A 19,462-nucleotide genomic window follows, 5' to 3' on the forward strand; every position below is an offset into this window, starting at 1 on the left:
TGCACTTCTTGTCTCTGTTTCTAGTTTTTCCTTTTCTAACTGAGTAAATTCGTCGCGCTCCAAAATGGCAATAAAAATTTATATTGTTGTAAATCCTTTGTTATTTGATACACGCCCGCTCCGAGTTTAGCGGTTCATGAGGTTAAAAGTAGATGAGAATTTATCAATATAACGTAAATGAAATCAAATTAATACTCTTACCGATAATTAATAATCGTTCTGCTTTAAACCATCAAGATCACGTTGCAAATATTCGTTTCATGGCATTAATACGATTAGTGTCAAAAGAAAATTTTGTTAAATTCTTTTGTAAAATTCTTTTGCAAAATATTTGACACATGTCCTAATTTTCAACTGTTTTGGACACACCCCAAAATTTTTTATTGTTATTGTGACGAACAATTCTACAAATTCCATTTTCAATAAAAGTTTGAAACAATTAATGTCCGTGTTGCTTACGACATATCTTTTGCAAATTGTAAGTTACAAAAGTCTACGCAATATAATTACTCTCATCGACACGTGTCTGATCTCTTCGGTAATTAACAACATCAACAATTTGCACTATCATTAATAAGTTGTATCAAATAAACAACTACATATTTGAGTGTTGGATTGTTATTTTTAATTCAATTGGTATGATTTATTTATCGTAATTTTTCCATTTTCATCAACTCATGTCCAAATCTTTTTTTACATTTCCTTTTTAAACGATTTTTCTAATGCATGCTTATATTTAACTGTTTTTTGGTCTCTACAATGCATGGTTATATCTAAAAATATTAATTTGTGTCTACAATGAATGTTTACATTTAACTATATCTGTCTGTACAATACATGCTTATATTTAAATATATTAATTTGTGTCTAAGTGCATGCTTATATTTAACTATATTTGTGTCTACAATGCATGTCTCTTCACTGTATTCTATGTAAGTTTGTAAGAATATTCAATTGTCCATATCCATCGATTAAATTAAAAAATTACACTCACCCCCCCCCCCTCCAAAAAAAATAAATTATTGCGTATAAATTCAGAGAAAACCATAGTTGTATATTACATAAATAAACTGTCCGATCTGACAAAACCATTCCTGATAGTTTCATCAGGATTCTGTATTTCTTAGATCTTTGATACACACATCCTGTAAGTCAATGATGATAATCAGTGATGACATCGTCCTATATATTCTGAACCTGCTGTTCTACAAAGTAATGTGATCGCCAATGACTCATTGTATTCCAGCACCGAGAACCACTTTTTATTATCTTTCTTAATCTTTATTAATCATATTCAGATTTGTCAATATCTACCTTTATATCAACGAGATAAAGCTTTTTCCTGGTTTTCCCAATTTTTCCCGCACCAGGCATATATATTTTCAAAAAATAGGTACTACCACAAAAAAGCCGTTAAAACCAATTCTCACTTAGTAATCAACATTATGCAAGAATGATGAAAGTTTGTAGGACGAAAATAGTGAGTTAATAACCTAACGTGGTAGATATTACTCAGTTACAGGGCAATATAATTGTATTAGGCATTGTAAGCACACAATGTTAACATCTGCCGGTCTTCGCAAGTCTCGCTGAAATTCAGCAGTGCTGCGGTTTATGAGAATCCTCCGCGTCAACGAGAAGAGTTAATTTGCTTTTATGTACAACTCATCATCATGTTTATAACGTAGACGGATGAATAAGAAAATGATTAGTTTTATATATATTTGCACCGAGCGACGATAGAGTGCGGGAAAAATAATCTGCTCCTCGAAATATAAACTTAAGGTGTACGGAATCGTTTCTCAGTTTTTCTCCCTATATTGATTTTGCTGCTATGCACCTTTTAAGCGTTGACTTTTTTTTTCTCTAGAAATAACACAATGATGCACCAAATCAAGATAATTTAATGAATTTGCATCTAATTTACTAATTCTATTACAACGATAGTCTATATAAAAAAAAAAAAAACCAAATCATGGAGATTACACCCCCGAGGACAGTGATAAAGTTCCACAGCAAACAAAAACAATCGGTAATTTCTCAGAAATATAAAAAATATACAGGTATTCTTTGTGCATTCCTTCATCTGTATTCACTCAGCGGTATATATTATATACACACGCAAAATAATGGACACTTCTTCATAAGTTTTTAAAGCTACATAAATACAACGAAAAAATATCAAAGTAGATATTTTCGACTGCCATAATTTTTTACGTCGATATTATTCTAGTTTAATAGAGAAACAAGTTATCTTAATATTACCCTAAAAAATCGCGGAAAAAATATTAAGAGATGAATGCAAAACTATCATGAAAATTCAATTAAGATGACAATTAATGATATTGCAAAAAGAGGGTGGGCGATTGTTAGCTTCTCCTAGTTTTAATGAATCATGTTCAGAGCTATCAAAAATTAATAAAGTAGGCTTGTGCTTATTATTAAGGTTACTAGGTACATATTCCATGGCCTCTTGTGGAGTCCAAATACCCTAAAGGCCGAAATCAATCTGTCCTGATAAATTTATTAAAATAAAACTTTATAACATTTGGAGATAAAACTTTATTACAAGACCTGAAGCATTTTTTTTTATAAAACGAGACAAAATAAATAGACCATTATTCCATGAGTTTTTCCTCTCAGAATTAAAACAAATTTCAAAGATAATTAATAAAAGATTCAAATTAAAACTTTCCTTGCTTCAATAATTGAATCTAGACCATGAGTTTTTTAGGGTAAAAGAGAAGAAAAGACGAGCAAGAGTTAGACTCCCTGAAGTCATATCCTTAAAACACCACAGTGTATTTATAGAGCAAACAAATGAATGAAAATACTAATTTTTTCCGATTGTTTTGGGGTGACATCGCTGTCGTTAAATTAGAGTTTGACAAACTAGTTCCTGACTTTTATACTTCTGTACACCTTTATTTAGCGGAGATAACTATCAAGAGGCGAGACGGACCCTTTGCTTGGCTCTTCTGCTCGCTAAATTACAACCCCAGGCCTCGCAAAATCCTCGGCCTATCTGATAGAGACAACGGAAAATTCACCCCGAGTCGTAAATGTCCAACGCGAAGATTTTTTGCGACGTGAAACGGGGCTTATCAACTCAGAAATACAATAATTTTAATTCAACGTCGTTCTATATACTTTGTTTAAATTGCATGTTTTTTTTTGAAGTCAAAACAAGCAGAAAATATTTTGATGATGTGAGCGATAATCTTAAGTGGAATTTTATTGCATTTGTGGTTTATTGCAACAATTAAATGCAAATGCTACCTCGCGGAGAGAGAGAGAGAGAGAGAGAGAGAGAGAGAGAGAGAGAGAGAGGAGAGGGGGAGAGAGAGAGAGAAGTCGAACTGATATATTTTGTCTTCATGATTGAAAATTTCTGGTTAAGGCGCAAAGAGGGGCAAAATGACATGTTCTGAGTCAAAATCTTCACATGCTTCTATGCAAAAATAAAGGCAAAAATCTAAATATTGTAAAATTGATCACAACTAATAACTTTTCACAAACCATAGTTATATAAATCCAAAAGTCCAAAGTTGAGAGATATATATACAGTAAAAACAAGGCCAGTGCATCTAAAACAAAATAATTGAAAATTGATTTTTAGAAAATGATCAACTCTTGTTTGTTATCAATAAGATCCACACGTCATGGTGCGTCATTTGACCTGGGTCCCCCTCCTCCGTTTCTGAGGTTTTAAAATCAAGACTTTCTGTCTCCAAACACATATACGTTAAAAACGCATTAACTGCCTTAGTTATCATAGAACATTTGCATCAGCTTGCGAAAACTTCTCAAAAAGAACTTCAAGGCGTTTTTCGCACAAGATGGGTCCAAGGTAGAGGGTTGTATAGCCAACTCGTTGAAATGCAAATCCCTCAGATTCCAAACAAACTCTTAAAACACAAAATCCAAATGAAGAGAAATACGGTACTTATCACGGAACCCTTTCTTTGACAGTGGTGGGTTTTGGATCGTATGATCAAACAACACGCGGGGCTGACCCCAGGTTTTGTAAACAACGACATTTTGTAGAATGTGTGAAAATAACTTAAGTGCTTTGCATTAGCATTTGATTGTTGTTTTATCATCTAGACGATGTATTTCCACGTAGAATAGGATTTAAAAGTTAAAAATTTTCAGAAACGACAATTAAGGGGGGAAATCATCCCTAATTCTCAGATTAACGATACTTGTATGCGCTAAAATTGTTATTCAAACATATAGGAACATCCGTTTTTTCGTCTTTGCAAAAAAACACCTTTTCAATATGCAGGCGTTTTTTTTTTTGTTCTTCAGATAGCGAGAGACGAGTGGATGGATTAAAATGAAAGACTATCGAGTTTCATGACAGGTTGTTATAGCTTATTTCCATGTACCCACCAAGGGTATAGGGAGGATTTGTAAAATTCTTTACCTAACACAAAATGTAATCCAAATATCAACCTTTGCTGGATATCAAAAAAATTTCAAAGCATTTTTATTAATTAAGAAATACTTCCTCAGAAATTTTAATTGCCTCTGGATTTTAAAGAGCAAAACCAAATTTTGAAAAAATAATAAATGGGGATTTGTGATCAATGAGTAAACCAGTCACTTTCTCATCTTGAAAAGAACGTTGACAAATTAAATGAGATCGAATTATCCGGACAACTAAAGATAATAAGGCTTTACCTTAAAAGGGGCGGGTTCGTTTGGATAACACATGGGCAATTGGTAGATGAAAAATGACACGCGTAAACATTAACGCGATACTCATTATATGAAACTAGCTGAGGTTTCTCATCGTGTGAAATAGTAAATCCTCCCATCTTGTATAGCAGAAAAGAATATTTCACTAGAAATATTAAGTAATTTCGCCGACAAATGATCATCTTTCGGTTTTAGAAATAGATCGTGCGCATCTACGTTGTGAGACTTCTCAGAACAAGGTTACGCAGTTACTGACAGGGATGTGTGTAATTCCAACAATTACGTATACACAGCAATAGTACACAAAAACTTCTTTATATCATTTATAAAAATGCATCTAAATTCGACGAATTAGTCTCGGGTTAAAAAAGTATAAATATTGTTTTAGAACTATTTGCAAGTATTTGTTCAAACATGTGAATCTTTTTCATACCTAATGCCCCAATGTTATATCGTGGGACTCGAGTTTCTCTCGGTCATTTCACGGGGTTTGTTCCTTCGAGGCGCTATAACATCGCTTGCTGTTTAAATGTTACTGTGCTCTTAGACGCCAGTATTTCCTTAGCTAAACCTACGTTGATAGTTTATCTGGCGTTAGGGATGCTCGCAGTGGTCACACGGTACTCTTGGTTTAGATGCTTCAATTGTGAATTAAAAACCACCTGAAGTCACAAATGCTTATTTAAAGCAAATTTACTGTAATGAGAAAGAGACAGAGGGAGGAAAATAGACAAAGTCCTTATTTTATTAGACTTTGTTTTATTATCGAGGACAAAAACAGACAACTTTCAATATTAATTCACCACTATCATTAGGAGGATGGTAATTCCATAGGGATAGGTATATGTACATATTTTTGATAGTAATTGCATTAAATAGGATGCATCCAACAGCTATATAAAAAAAAAATTGCAAAAATCAATTTATTAAAAGACTAACATTTGAACGGAACAGAAGTCGGATTGCTATAAAACCACTGGTGGGATTGACAAGGTTTCTTTTTCACCTTAACTTCACGAATTGTACCTTTGTTACGTAATGATTCTGGTTATAAGCTCTTGGTCAATGAAGTTGAAAGCGGCAACATCCTTTCTGCGTAGAAAAAACATTTCCTTCTTAAACAATTTTCCCCTGTGGTTTGTTGTCTCAACCTACGAAAAACGGATGCGAATTGACTTTTATATCAGAGAGAGCTGTCAAATTAAATTTAGTCCTAATTTGCCATATAGTTTTAAGGTCTACGTTCAAATCGAACATTCTTTATTTATTCCAAAGCATGGTAAATTTCTGCAATCTCTCGATTATCACAAATGCATCTTAACTGGTCTTTCACACAGACCAGGAAAAAGTGCATTCTCTCTGTAAAATCAATTCCGTCTACAGAAACTAAATACGGCTTTGGTTAACTAAAAATACCCAAACCTTGTTTGGAATTTTCAGGTGAAGGTTTTTGCTAGCAGACGGGTGCTTTTGGCTTTCTACATTACAAGACTGGATGATTTATGGCCCGCCATAGGCTCACTAGATTTATTATAGTCAGCAGACGGTTAGCCTATAAATTGATCAAAATTTGTTGACACGTTATTCGAAGTCGGGGAAGATTGAACATGTAAAGCACTATCGGACGATAAAGGACTCAGACTTGAAGAGGTAACGGGGGAAAAGGCGTCCAAAACGAGGTTAATACCCACACTGAAGGTCCCTGTTAAGTATGGTTATGATGCCAATATTGCATAGAAAATAAACCACTCTCTAAAAGAAATTTGAAAAGGAGCCATTGATCTTGTTTCTTGTTAATACGTTTCAAAATGTATAAACACAAATATACATCTGCTGTGATTTCAGTAATATACAAGCACATGTATATTCATTTCAAAATGTGATCTCTCTTTCTTTAAACATACATACGTATAAGCCGCTCTTTAACATATTTTTAGCGAATTCAGATGGTTAACGGTTAGTACAAACGATGGCAACGTGTTGCATTTGTAATTCATTTCCTGTTTTGAAGAGTTGAAAATCCCAATGTCGCTAAGGTGCTGACAAAAAGTGCCAATATACCTGACTCATTGCTCATTGATAAATAAAATGTACATTAAAGGAAACATTAAAAAAAGGGAAAATATTGAAAATATTTAAATGCCTCTATTATTACCAATAAAACTGAACAATTTCTTTCAATACTATTCGATTAACCTACATTTATTTAGCAAAACTACCTAAAGATAAAAACCGTTAGAACAAGACGTGTTGGCCAAACTCTATGCCTCTGAGCCAAGCCTCAGTGATATACGCTTACCTCCTGAATGGCCTTGAACTTAAACAAGTTCAAATGTAAATGAATTCTTTTATAGTTTATTTTAAGACAAAATGATATTATTGGTTGATGATAAATGAAACATTTTCGAAGATAGGTTTTGGAATTATTAATTGGCTTTTAATATACCAGATCAATGTGTTATCAAAATGTCGTAAAATGAGATAAAAATAGTTTTTAAAATCTGACGAAAATTTAACCATTTATGGTTTTTTATTTAGTTCGGATAACCGACTAAATCTTGATCATGTTCAACTTAGCGCAATCAAAATAACAGTGTCCTTATATACTACACATAAAATATTTAGTTTCATAGTACAATGAACATGTAAAACAAATAACGTATACATGTAAACATTTAGTTTCATAGTATTAAACATGTAAAACATTTAGTTTCATAATACATGTAAAATATTATAAAGTTTCATAGTTCATGTAAAAGTTAAACATAAAATTTATTTTCCAAATACATGAAATAAATTTATTTCAAATAGTACGTAAAATAAATTAAGTTTTCAACAGTTATCATTAAACGGGAAACAACATTCCGTCAGCTCGGATCATAATTGTGCATGGAGTATGAAAGTAGTAACTGTTACAAAACTCTTTAAAAGGTATCGTAAGGAGCTAAAAAAGTAAAAAAGACATCTATAACCATTATCACTGTTCATTATCCATTCAAACCCCCCTCTTTAGTTAATTACGAGACAGTTAATGAAACGATTCACGAGCCATTTGATTTGGCTGATGGAACTCTTTAGATTACCGTCAGACACATGATAAGCTTCATGCAACCGATGGTCGGGAGTTGATAGTCGTGGTGCAAAAAGTCAAACGTTCGTGAAAACCCTAATAAGATAGCGAGGGCTACTTGAACAATGAGGATTCAATTAGCAAGTTTTGTCGGAGCTTTCGTTGGTGTCGGATTCCATCTTAAAAACCATTTACTAGCTTTTCCTCTCCTTAGCAAACGATGACTCCAAAAGATGGGTCATCACATTATTGGATCTGTTAATGCGATTCTTGGTAAGAAAACCGCACACACAATCTTACTTCAAACATAGTCTTATTCATAAAGGGACCAGATAACCACTTGACACCTTAACAGGAGTTTTTGTGTGTGAACGTTTAACGTTTAAGTAAATTGATTTTAAATGGAAACAAAACACCCCAAAACTGCGGATTGTTTACTTGTGATGTTAGGTCTGTAGGCTTTTATTAGCTAACGACAGCTATAGAAATAGTCAAATGTTTATAAACGAATATGACAAAAAATATATACATGTGTATCAACAACTAAATAAACAAAAACCAATGTACAGTGGGAACGTCTAATTGCATTACTATTGTACACGTCATATAATCTATACCTCAATTAACAGTAGTTGGACATACGACAATCTTAATGAAGATATCCTCGCTAACATATTATAGAGCAATAAAAAAAACCTCTTATCAAATCGGCCACCCTGGATGCTGATTGGTTATTTTGATCTAATATCACAAAATTGAAATTGACAGAAAAAATATTTTAAATCCAAAAATGTGCGCAAATCCTTTTATATTAGATATTTATAGCTACTTTGTAGAATGATGCGGACATACGATTAAATGACTCAATAAAAGGTGTTACAAACAATATAATCATTTAGATTCAATCAATTTGTTCCTCATAAACAAAAGGAAAAGATGTGTTCCCATCACTAAATAGTAATTAGAGCCCATCAGAGATCTGCAACAGTTTCTTCTACAATCAAGGCTAAAGTGATTAAGCAAACGACTATTCCGTGATGTCAGTTAATTCATAAGAACTCGGGAGTAAAGTGAAGATAAGGCGATTTGTCGTCCATTATTAAAAGTAAAAAAGCCGTGAAAATCTGATCTATCTCCGACCTCATCTGGCTGGTAAACATACAACTTTAGAACAAAAGCTACAAACGTTTGCAGATTATGGTATAGCGATTACGATCTAATTTTGACACTTTGCACTCCGTACGGTCCAGGAGTAAAGTCATAATGAAGATTGGCGATCAGTGATAATAGAGCGATTTGCAGCTGGGTTGAAATGTTTTGGGATCTGGTTTCTCTTGCACCTGGGCACTGAGTCTAAATTTCTGAATTAAATTTCACGGATCTTGTGAGAAACGGGTGAGGGAAGCGGGTAACAGAACATGCGAGTGCTTCTGGTGGTAAATCACTCAAACTCAATAGAAAATCAATCGGACGTTTATGCTGAAGTTGTAACAAGAAATATTACCCCCTGAAACCACACTTGTAGTCACAACGAAACGAGTGGGTTTGACTGAGGACGTATGAATAAGGATACTGACAGTTCTTATAATAAACACTGAATTAGAAATTCGGCAATGAAAAGGTAGTAGGGTTTTGCACTATGCTTCACCCTCAGTAAGGATTCTTTGCAAGAACCAAAGGAATGAACGTTTCAAGTACATAGGGAGTCAAATTCTATCATTATGAGATATTAAATGTCGATTCATTCCTTTGTGATGCTTGTTGTATGAAACCTTACCGCTATACTTGTCAATAACAAATTTATTTCGTAGACCAAAACCAGCAAGATTATGTTTCAACTGACAATGTATGTAAAAAAAATATGTGTGAAATTGTGCGGCATAATTTAAACAAATGATCAGCCATCTGGGTTTTATTAATATTATTACGATTTCACTAAATTTATTACATTTGTCAATGCTGACGAATACAATACGCTTGTTGATTTTTCTAGGAGTAAACTAAAAGGATATAATAATGAAATTTCAAATTAAATCGGAATTCTTTTCCATGTTTCTATTTCCATACAAAAAGCAAATTGTTGATTTTTTGAAACGAGGGGGAAAACGTAAATATTTTAATAGAAACTTTATAACAATTAAAAATTAAGAAGCAGCATCTATATGCCTTTTGAAAAACCTCTATATCATTATCTGAAGAAAAAAAATGATCCACATAAATAAGTAGTCAAAGAAGTTTAGCCTTTTTTATGTCTGCACATTTTTATACATGTACATAATATATTTTTGTAAAAATCACCACACAACTATTTATATTATAAAGTTTGTTACAGGTCTACGATTCTTTTTTGTACAATGAAAATATCAAACAATATCAAGTAAATCCTCTTGTTTAATACTTAAGAATTAAAGTGTCTCGATTCTCTGTCTGGCAGCTCGTAATAATCATAATTGTTTTTGACCTACACATCTTGAACTCAAACAAATTACCATGAGTCCATCAAAAGAACAAAGTTTGTTCCTCCATGCTGTGATTGAAAACAATCAAAGTACTGCAGTATCCGCAGATTCTGTACCGGCTGTTTACTTGTGATAAGGTTTAAGGCAATCTCGGTAGGTACTTGATTCTAAGACAAGTGGTTGTTTTCGTCATAATACTCCTCAATGTACCTTTGTCATTACAGGTGCTAGAATACTGTATTGGTTTAATTTCACCTCTGGAACCATTTTCCATCAGTGACGCAGTTGTATTAAATAGCAGCGGCTATTATCGTGTGAACGGTCAACAGTGAGACGGTATCACTCGCCATTATGTCAGTTCTATCTGTTTCATGTGGATTCGTGTACGTCACGTCGGACGTCCTATAATGATTTAGGTTTTTTTTTTCCATGAGAAACCGTCGCTCCATTTTTTGTACAAGGTCGTAAAAAAGCTCTAAATTTTATAAATAGTTGAAAATATGTTTCTGTAATACAAAATATTATAAAAATCACACGAAAGCCAAATATGATACAAGTTTTTTCATAAGCTCCAATACCTTTCAAATATTCCAGATATTATATTATCCATGTACATGTATAGTAAAACAATAAGTAGAATATATTTTCATACATTATATTGTTTAATTCTGAATCTGGTGTCAAGCAAGGGAGCGTCTTAAGCTCTGCATTCTTTATTATATTTATTGATAGCATTAACAACGCATATTTAGGCCAAAGAAACTTGCAGATTCTATCAAACAGTGATTGACAACCATTACGAATATCTCTACACATATTGTACAGATATGATTTGTACTTGAACAACAGGAAACTAATATCTAATATTTGATAATTATTGCATATTGAATTTTGAAGGGTAAAACTTCTGAAAAAGGGTTTGTTTGTTTTTTTAATTTTATACTGCATATATTGCTCAATAAATATCACCGTTTTCTTTTCAAACATTTTATTATCTTTACATATTATGACATGATTTCTTGCACTCAAAACTAGCATAAGTCTTTTGATATGATCAAAATTTATAGAAAAATTTTTCATACTAGTACTGCTGAAAAAAGCAAATTGTTCCATGTTATCCCATACCGACACACATACTTTCGCATATTCAAGAATTCACTATTCTTCGTTCAGAGACAAAATGATTGGATGCCATTTTTGAAAGTTTTTTTTCAAATATTTGTATTTTGTTGTATGAAAAACGACATGACTTGTTAGAAACAAAAAAAATGCATTTTAAAATCAAGAACTTCACCTTCAAATCATCTCTAATTATATGTAGATAATTTTCAGTGCTTTTATTGTTTTATTACACTTGCCAATTTGTTTTAAGGCCAAACAGTTGTGATTTCAAATAAAGTTTTTAACAAAAGAAAAGCTTTCAGAAAGACACCAAACCGTTTTTGTTGTTGTGTGAACAGCATTCCTGAATTGATAAACACTACCTATCATGAAAAGATTTGATGCTCTTTATTCAATATTCTGCAAAAAACAACTGGATTTTTTTTTAATTATCAAAAATCCAAGTAATATGCACATCCATGATATATGTACAATTGATCTGCAAAATTTTGAAAACTGCAGGGGGATTATTCCTACAGAAAAGGTTCCCTTTTGGCAGCAGCCCACATATTCACCATTTCAATAACCGAATTTTCCTTCCCAAAACCCAGTTGAAAATGGTTTTAATAATTCTAAACTTTAATAATTCCATATAAAATATAAAAGTAACGAAGAACTGGATAATCATAATCTTTTGTAAGTAACCGCACAGACGTTCATGGTAAGGTTTATCAGGCAAAGAGAATTAACTCTAAGTTACTTCAAAGTATAAATAAAGCCAAGGATAACAAATTCGCAAAAACAAGAGGCATTTCATAAAAAAAATTATTTTTCAAAATGATATGATTTATATAAATTAACTAAATAAAGTTATGCATGGATATGATTTTCGACTATCAGCTAGGTCGCTTTAAACCTGTATCAAATTATAGCTCGCCAAATACCTCTGTTCGAAGGTGACAACAAATTAGTATTTAAAGTCCATTCAGAAAGGATTAAAAAGTGCAGGTAAAAAGAGAAATAATTTAAGCTTTCTGCAGAAATGTGAAAGTTGATATGATTTATGTAAGCATAACATGAGACCAGCCAATTTGTCTAACTTTTCGGATGGCTGAATTCATAACATTTCAAACAGATCTGAATACATGTCACTTTGTTAAAAATAGCACAAAATGATATACAAAGCCTTATCGTATCCTCTGATCTGTGTAGATTGTAAACAATTTATGGACAATTTATTTTGCATTTACCTGAGGAGCAAGTCAAATATCACGTTATCGCAAATCTGAACTTATTATTTCTGTTTTCCCTGTATTGTATGTATATTTCCATAATTCTATCGAAAGTATTTTTGACTACATCATTTTTTTAAATTCTAAATAAAAATATTATTAACAGTTTGACAAAGTGTTTTGATATATGTTTATGTCATAGCATTTTGATCAGTCAAAAAAACCTATCAAACTTTAAAACAACGGGAAAAGTCAAATTGCACTTTACTGCCAAATTATCTCTGTCCCACTTGTACCAGTCTAGGCAACACAAATTAAAAAAAATTAAACATTCATTTGAAATAGTTATCATTTTTTAATTTTAGTATATAATGATGAATTGATGATAATTGGTGTGAATTCCTTAAAACCGTCTAAATATCAGATTTTAAAAACAGCTTAAGCTAAAATCAAGATTGAAAACATAAAATTTTTCCTCAATGACAATGCTTTTTCAAAAGAAACCCCAGTGAAAGTTCTGATGTTTGCAATTTCAGCAAATTTCTGAGGCAAAATTTGAACAAAAAAAAAACCTTTTGGCTCAAAATTGGTAGATTAGAAAAAATATTTTGTTTTTCTGTAATTTACTGATCTGATACCCTACTATGTTTCTTCACTTTCGTCATTTTTGAAAAATGACATATTTCATCATGCACAAGTGTCGAGTTCATTTATCAGACAGCAAAAACAGACAGCTGCGGTGAGCTTGTGCAGCATAAGAAAACATAAAATATTTAATTGTCGACCACTCTAGCAAGAGTTGTCTCTACTTTTAAATACGCAATGCACCCAAGTTAGAATTTTAATAAATTATGAAATACACAACAAACTTTTTTATAACCAACAAACAGTAAAACATTATTTGACATTCATTGAGTTGTTGCTTTAAATAAATTGTAGAAAAGTGCGTAGATTCTGTCCCAGAATGCTTCAACATTCTTGAGTCAAAACGATAAATATTAACACATCGTGTTAATCATATTCTTGCTAGAGAATTTCGTATTTGAAAGTGACAACTTAAAGTCAGACTAGCAAGGATTGTGTATCTTCTTCACACCCTGGTATCAAATGGAGATTTATGATCGCTTAAATTCTACTTTGTTTAACAAACAGTTTCACACAACAATGAGTGAACGAGTGCTTGAACAACACAAAACGGTCTCAAATTTGGAAGAAAAATAATCCTTGATAAAAACTCCGACAATTCATTTGTAAAAGGTTTTAGTTTACATAACGTTAAATGTTTAAAAGCGTGTTCTGTTTGGGAAAAAATGGCGAAACTCCCATCTTGTAAATCATAGCTGTTAATGTTTTAATTACACCAGGTGATTCAGATTAAGTGTCAACATATGACGATTTGTGACACTTTTTATGTACACAGTATATAAAGCATTTCCTGCAAAGAATAAAATATATTTGTATTTTGACACAACAATATGAAACCCTGTACTATAAAGTGAACTTCAATGTTCGCTTCCCGTTTTATGAATGTTGAATATGATAATGAAATCAAATACATATTTTACAATATTTTTATCGTTCCTTGTCTCATAATGAATAACAAAAGAAGTGTGTATTAGCTCATGCATCTCAAAACATAAAACCCGGGTACTATACCTAGCATATTATTGACAAAAATAACAAAATGTAACAGCAAAAGGGCTCATAAGTTACTGAGCATGATCATCTTGTTTGATAGCAACCAAGGCAAATTTGGACAGCAGTGAAACAAACACCGGATACTCTTTGCCGCAGAGTGCTCTAAGCACCTGTTTGGGACAAGGAAAACATCGTAAATATAAGAGTGGGACATTTTTTGCAGGATTGGCTTACCTACCCTTGATGAACAGATTTTCCGCGCGGCTTGGACCACCCCAGTCCCATTGAATGATGAATACGTGATAGGTAACTATTCTGACCCGCGGATCTGATGTCGAGTTTTTTGTTTGTATTTGATTGTTGATTTTTCAATTTTATACGTAACTGATAACGCAACAATAGATGTCACAGAGGCTTTCACTCAGCCGCGAAGTCTCGTCACGTGAGCCCGTCAGTCCCACAGCTTAGAATTTAAAACACAAAGTCATGTACTCTCTGATAAATAAATGAATTGCAAAACGAATAAAAATACATGTACAGAATTCAGCGAGCTTGAAGTTGTTTTTAAAATATATAATTATTGTAAATTTATTTGTTTACCTACATATTCGTTTGCTCAGTTTGTATTCACCAATGGTTTTCTGTCTATCTCTCTCAACAGAGATGTCTTTTTCTTTTAATAGGCACTCTGAATACTGTCGATTGCAAAATCTTAATAAAGCTGTGAATTATATATAAAAAAATAATTATAATAAAAGCGTTTCAATTATTTTGTTTTATTTTTTAATCATTAACAAAAAAATTCTGCAATGCTTGAAGTATTTGCCATACCGCAACAAAAACCTCATAAAATATTGAAAACTTATACTTTATCTTGGTGTTTTATTAGACTAGGCAAGTATTTTAACACTTAATAAGATGCCAAAGGTGTTTCACCCCGAATTTTAATGATTAAAAAATCAAAAACAGAAAGTTCAGTTTTAGTGGGACATATCTCGAAATACCCTTATGTACTCTGAAACTAGAAAAAGAAAGGTATTTTATCTTCTGAATAACCCATTGTCTAGCAAAACTACACTAAGGATATCGATTATTGTTAACTCAAATAAAGAGAAACAGAAGAGAGATTTTTTATACTTCTTAATATCCTCTAACCAGAAAACCGCGGTCAATTTTCTAAAAAAAATAAAATAAAATAGAAAAAAAATCTGAGTTGACTTTATTAATATCCTCCAAACCAGATGACAATTGTTAAATGCCTGTTTTTATTCTAAGAAAAAATTACCAACAAATTACAGTGACTTTACTTAGTTACTTTAAATAATTTGCATCGTTGCATTTTAATATCGGAATATAATATGATATCTATTTTACCATTAAAAATATGCTAAGAGAAAAGCTACATTGTCAGGTTTCTTTTTTGTAGATATTATTCAAATCTGAGACATTTCCTACAAAATCATACTATAGTCCTCTTTTGTTTAGATGTTTAATTATTCAATATCATATCAAAGTTAGCAGCATAATGATAATGTATCTATATCAAAATTTAAAATTGTTCTGGATGTTTATTTGAAGGGTTATCCATATCCTCTGCTAAAAGAATAACGTTGCTTAGGTTTTTTTTTTATTAAACACAAACACAATTGACTTACTTATGCAATATATGTGTCTGAAATGAGACACTATTATATAAAGCAACCTGCAGATTACGTACGTGCCTTTCTCCCAATTGCTAAACAGCACTCACAATTTGACATTAAGGGCCCTGTTTTCAGAACCAGAGTCAAATTGGCATGATAAAGACAAAGTTTATCTGTCAGACTGAAGTGTGGGCCCCGCCCCTTATCACCTGATAAGTCGAGAGTGTTTGATGACACTACTCAAACATTTCCGATGATAACAAACATGCTGATCAATCATGACTAACGATTATTGCGCAACTAGCTTTTTTGCAGAGTCGATTTAGTGTAAAGCATCATACAACGAGAAATCTCGATCAAACACTCGATAGAAAGGGCATTGATACCAATCTTTCTATAAGTAATGACTAATATCTGGTACGAGTATAAGGGATTAAAAACGAACGATTCTGATCATAAAATACAACTACATGTCGCTATTTAACATCAAAGAATAAGTGTTATAATGTTTAAACATATCGTACAGACATAAACGTGTCATTATGTAAAAATATGTGAAAGTCATTATGTACAGATATGTACGTGTCATTAGATTCAGATATGCATATGCCATTATGTACAGATAGGTACAGATATGTTCATTATGGATAGACATGTACATGTCATTCTATACAGATATGTACATGTTATTATGTACAGGTCATTATGTACAGATATGTACGCGTAATATTTTCAGATAAGTACACGTCATTATATACAGATATGTATGTGAATAATAAAAAGGAAAATGATATTGGCAATAAAAAACACATTTCCGTTCAATTTAAAAAAACGCTTTGCTTTAAGATGGTATGGGATATCTTGAGATACTAGTGTCGATTATTGTACATCATAATCAAAATAAAATTCACCTTAAATTTTTTTCGCATTTTGCAATGTTTGACAATAAAATAAATGTTTTAGCAACAGGAGTTAGATTTTTTTTATTTCTTCTTTGGTGAAGAAAAAACGCTGCTACTTTGGTGTTTCATGTAACTTATTGCATGTAACTTAAACTTCAATGAATAATAATAAATCATTTAATTCTATCAACAAAAGAATTTCCTGTTTAAGGAATATATTTATGGCAAACCAATTTTTTTATGGACAAAAATTAATGTGATTTTACTTCATTTAAACTAAGTTTCACACAAAAATATGTCTAACAGAAGTTTATAAAACCACATCTTTTTCGTCATTCTAGTAGTAAATTAAAATTTTACAAGAAATATCTGAATTTGCTCTTTTAAAGGTAGAAAATTGTAAAAGCTATAGCGGATTTCGAACTTGATATCATTAGCTTAGTCTTATTTTGCCACAATTATACATCAAGATTGTGAAAGAAAATCTTGATAAATTTAGGCTGAATTTTTAAATTATTGTTTATATCGTAATAAAGTGAGTTAGAACCTAAAAGTACCCATATCTACTCCATCGAAGATTAACATACGTAATATTTTAAATAACGCTAATTGACTAGTGCGATGTATCTGGCAACAACCGCTATCTAATTCAGAAACGATATTCTGAATGATTTTAGATCCTTTTTACATCCGATGCCAAGCAGTTAAAAGCAATGAGTGAGGTAAAATGTACCATGCATACGAACAGAGGGTGTCACCCCTAACCACCCACTATGGTTAAAGCGATATTATAATACATGTAAGTGTGTAATGAGGCGAAAACAACAAATTTAAAAAATTAACACATTCGTGAAACAGAACGTCAAAAACTTAAACATAATTGCATTAAGTTTAAAAATCAAAAGTACATCATGGAAGGATATAACTGTGTTCGATTCGGTCAATGTATTCTTAGCTTTGCAGATTTTAGAAATTAGGAGTTTCTTTGAGCTTTAAATGCAAAGTACTAAGCCAAGTGTATCTCTGCACTGTTACATCTGCTCTAGAGGGTCAACTTCCGGTGAGAATGCTGGCACAAAACAAGGTCAAACCGTCGATTTACCTGAACGCATTAATCATTACAAAGCTATACATCGTCCCACTGACTGAAAAATACAGTCAAAATATTCAAGAAATTATCTACTCCAACACGATATACACCAAATCTTCGCTGTGAATGCAAGATTGATCTCAAAGACTTTGTAGTGACCATATATTTTGCTCCTTTTGGCAAAACTACGTCCTTACCAGGTGTTTCATATTGAGGCCAAAGACATTTGGAACGACAGATGAAGGTAATAAGGAAACTCCTCAACTAATGGGATTTTGAAAGAAGTCGTCCAATGCCGGAGGACTAAGAATATTGGATAATCGTGAACGATAAGAAACATGCATTTTTATGAAATTAGAAATGTTCAATGATAACATAATGTCATGGTTTACAAAATCGGGCTTTACTATTTGAAACAAGAGCAAAATGTATGTTAACGAAATTCTGCAGGTATTTGACTTTAGTCAATATTTTTTACAAATCATTTTTGTTTAATAAGTTTCGGAAAATGAAAGTTTTTTAAAAGAAAAATTCAAGAAAAAGATCACCAGTTTGATTATCATATTTTTGTCCAGGTATTTTGGATATTTGTCCAATATGAGCAATCACATGACATGCTACAAAAAGTCATACTTTTTAGCTTAAAAAATGTTCGTAGGCGACATTTTAGTCTCAAGTTTTTGCAATAGAATCTAACATCATTTAAATATTTAAAATGACAGGAGTTGATGTTTAATGTTTATCTTATTCCTTGAAAATGAGATTTAATGCGATTTATGTAAAGAAGCATGTGGTACAAAAGATTGACATACAATGTTTTTTTTGTTTAATTTTGAAAGTAATTGTATAAGTGCATAGAAGTTAATGTTTCAAGGTTGAGTAACATTTACACAGATTAAGATTTTTGCCGTTTTTTAAAGAGTGATTAGTAATTTTATGAAAGCTTGATATCTAGAAATTAAGAACAGAATATAAATAACCCAGAAAAAATTAAATCCACTCTGTAAGTAAACTTTCATTTTTACTTTTTCAACCGTTCTCTAAATCAAATGATTTTCCCCAGTAGAAAAGCGGATGTTACAACATCTGTTTTAGAGTCACAATGGGAAGTGTTTGAACCGAACAAAAAATAGCACAGTTCTTGTTCATACCTGAACCCATGTTGTTTTGTTGGATACTGCACAATCAAAAGGTCACGAGTATCCATTGTGCAAAGTAAGTTTTAAGAAGATTAATAAAAATGTTAACAATGTGTTTGGAATAGAATGTTTCCATTTATCACGTAAACTACTTTATTATTTTTAAGAAATTTCCTGTGTTAAAATGGCACGTACCCTATGTTTAAATTGAGGTAGATAAACTAAAAATACACACATTCAAGTTTTTTTTATAAGAGTAAAACATTAATAATTCGATTGTTGTTAAAATCATTTCAATCCAAATAATATATTTAAAACATTCAGAACAAAAATGAAATAAAAGGTTGTCATGGCGAACAGTAATGTTAACAATGTTCATTAAAATCCCGTTTAAGGGGATCCGCTAAGACCAAAAATGTAACAAGTGTTACACCTAATTACCTCTTTTACCTGGATGATAATACATACTGCGGATAATAATAGG

At 31.9% G+C, this 19,462-nt stretch overlaps 1 protein-coding gene across 1 annotated transcript in view; it reads right to left on the bottom strand.

Annotated features, from left to right (window-relative positions):
* LOC105317164 (sonic hedgehog protein) overlaps nt 1–19,462 on the bottom strand; it is a 52,148-nt gene that overhangs the window by 30,263 nt on the left and 2,423 nt on the right. The gene's annotated exons all lie outside the window — the stretch shown is intronic.

The sequence above is a fragment of the Magallana gigas genome, chromosome 5 (assembly GCF_963853765.1).
Source record: "Magallana gigas chromosome 5, xbMagGiga1.1, whole genome shotgun sequence".
NCBI lineage: Eukaryota > Metazoa > Mollusca > Bivalvia > Ostreida > Ostreidae > Magallana > Magallana gigas.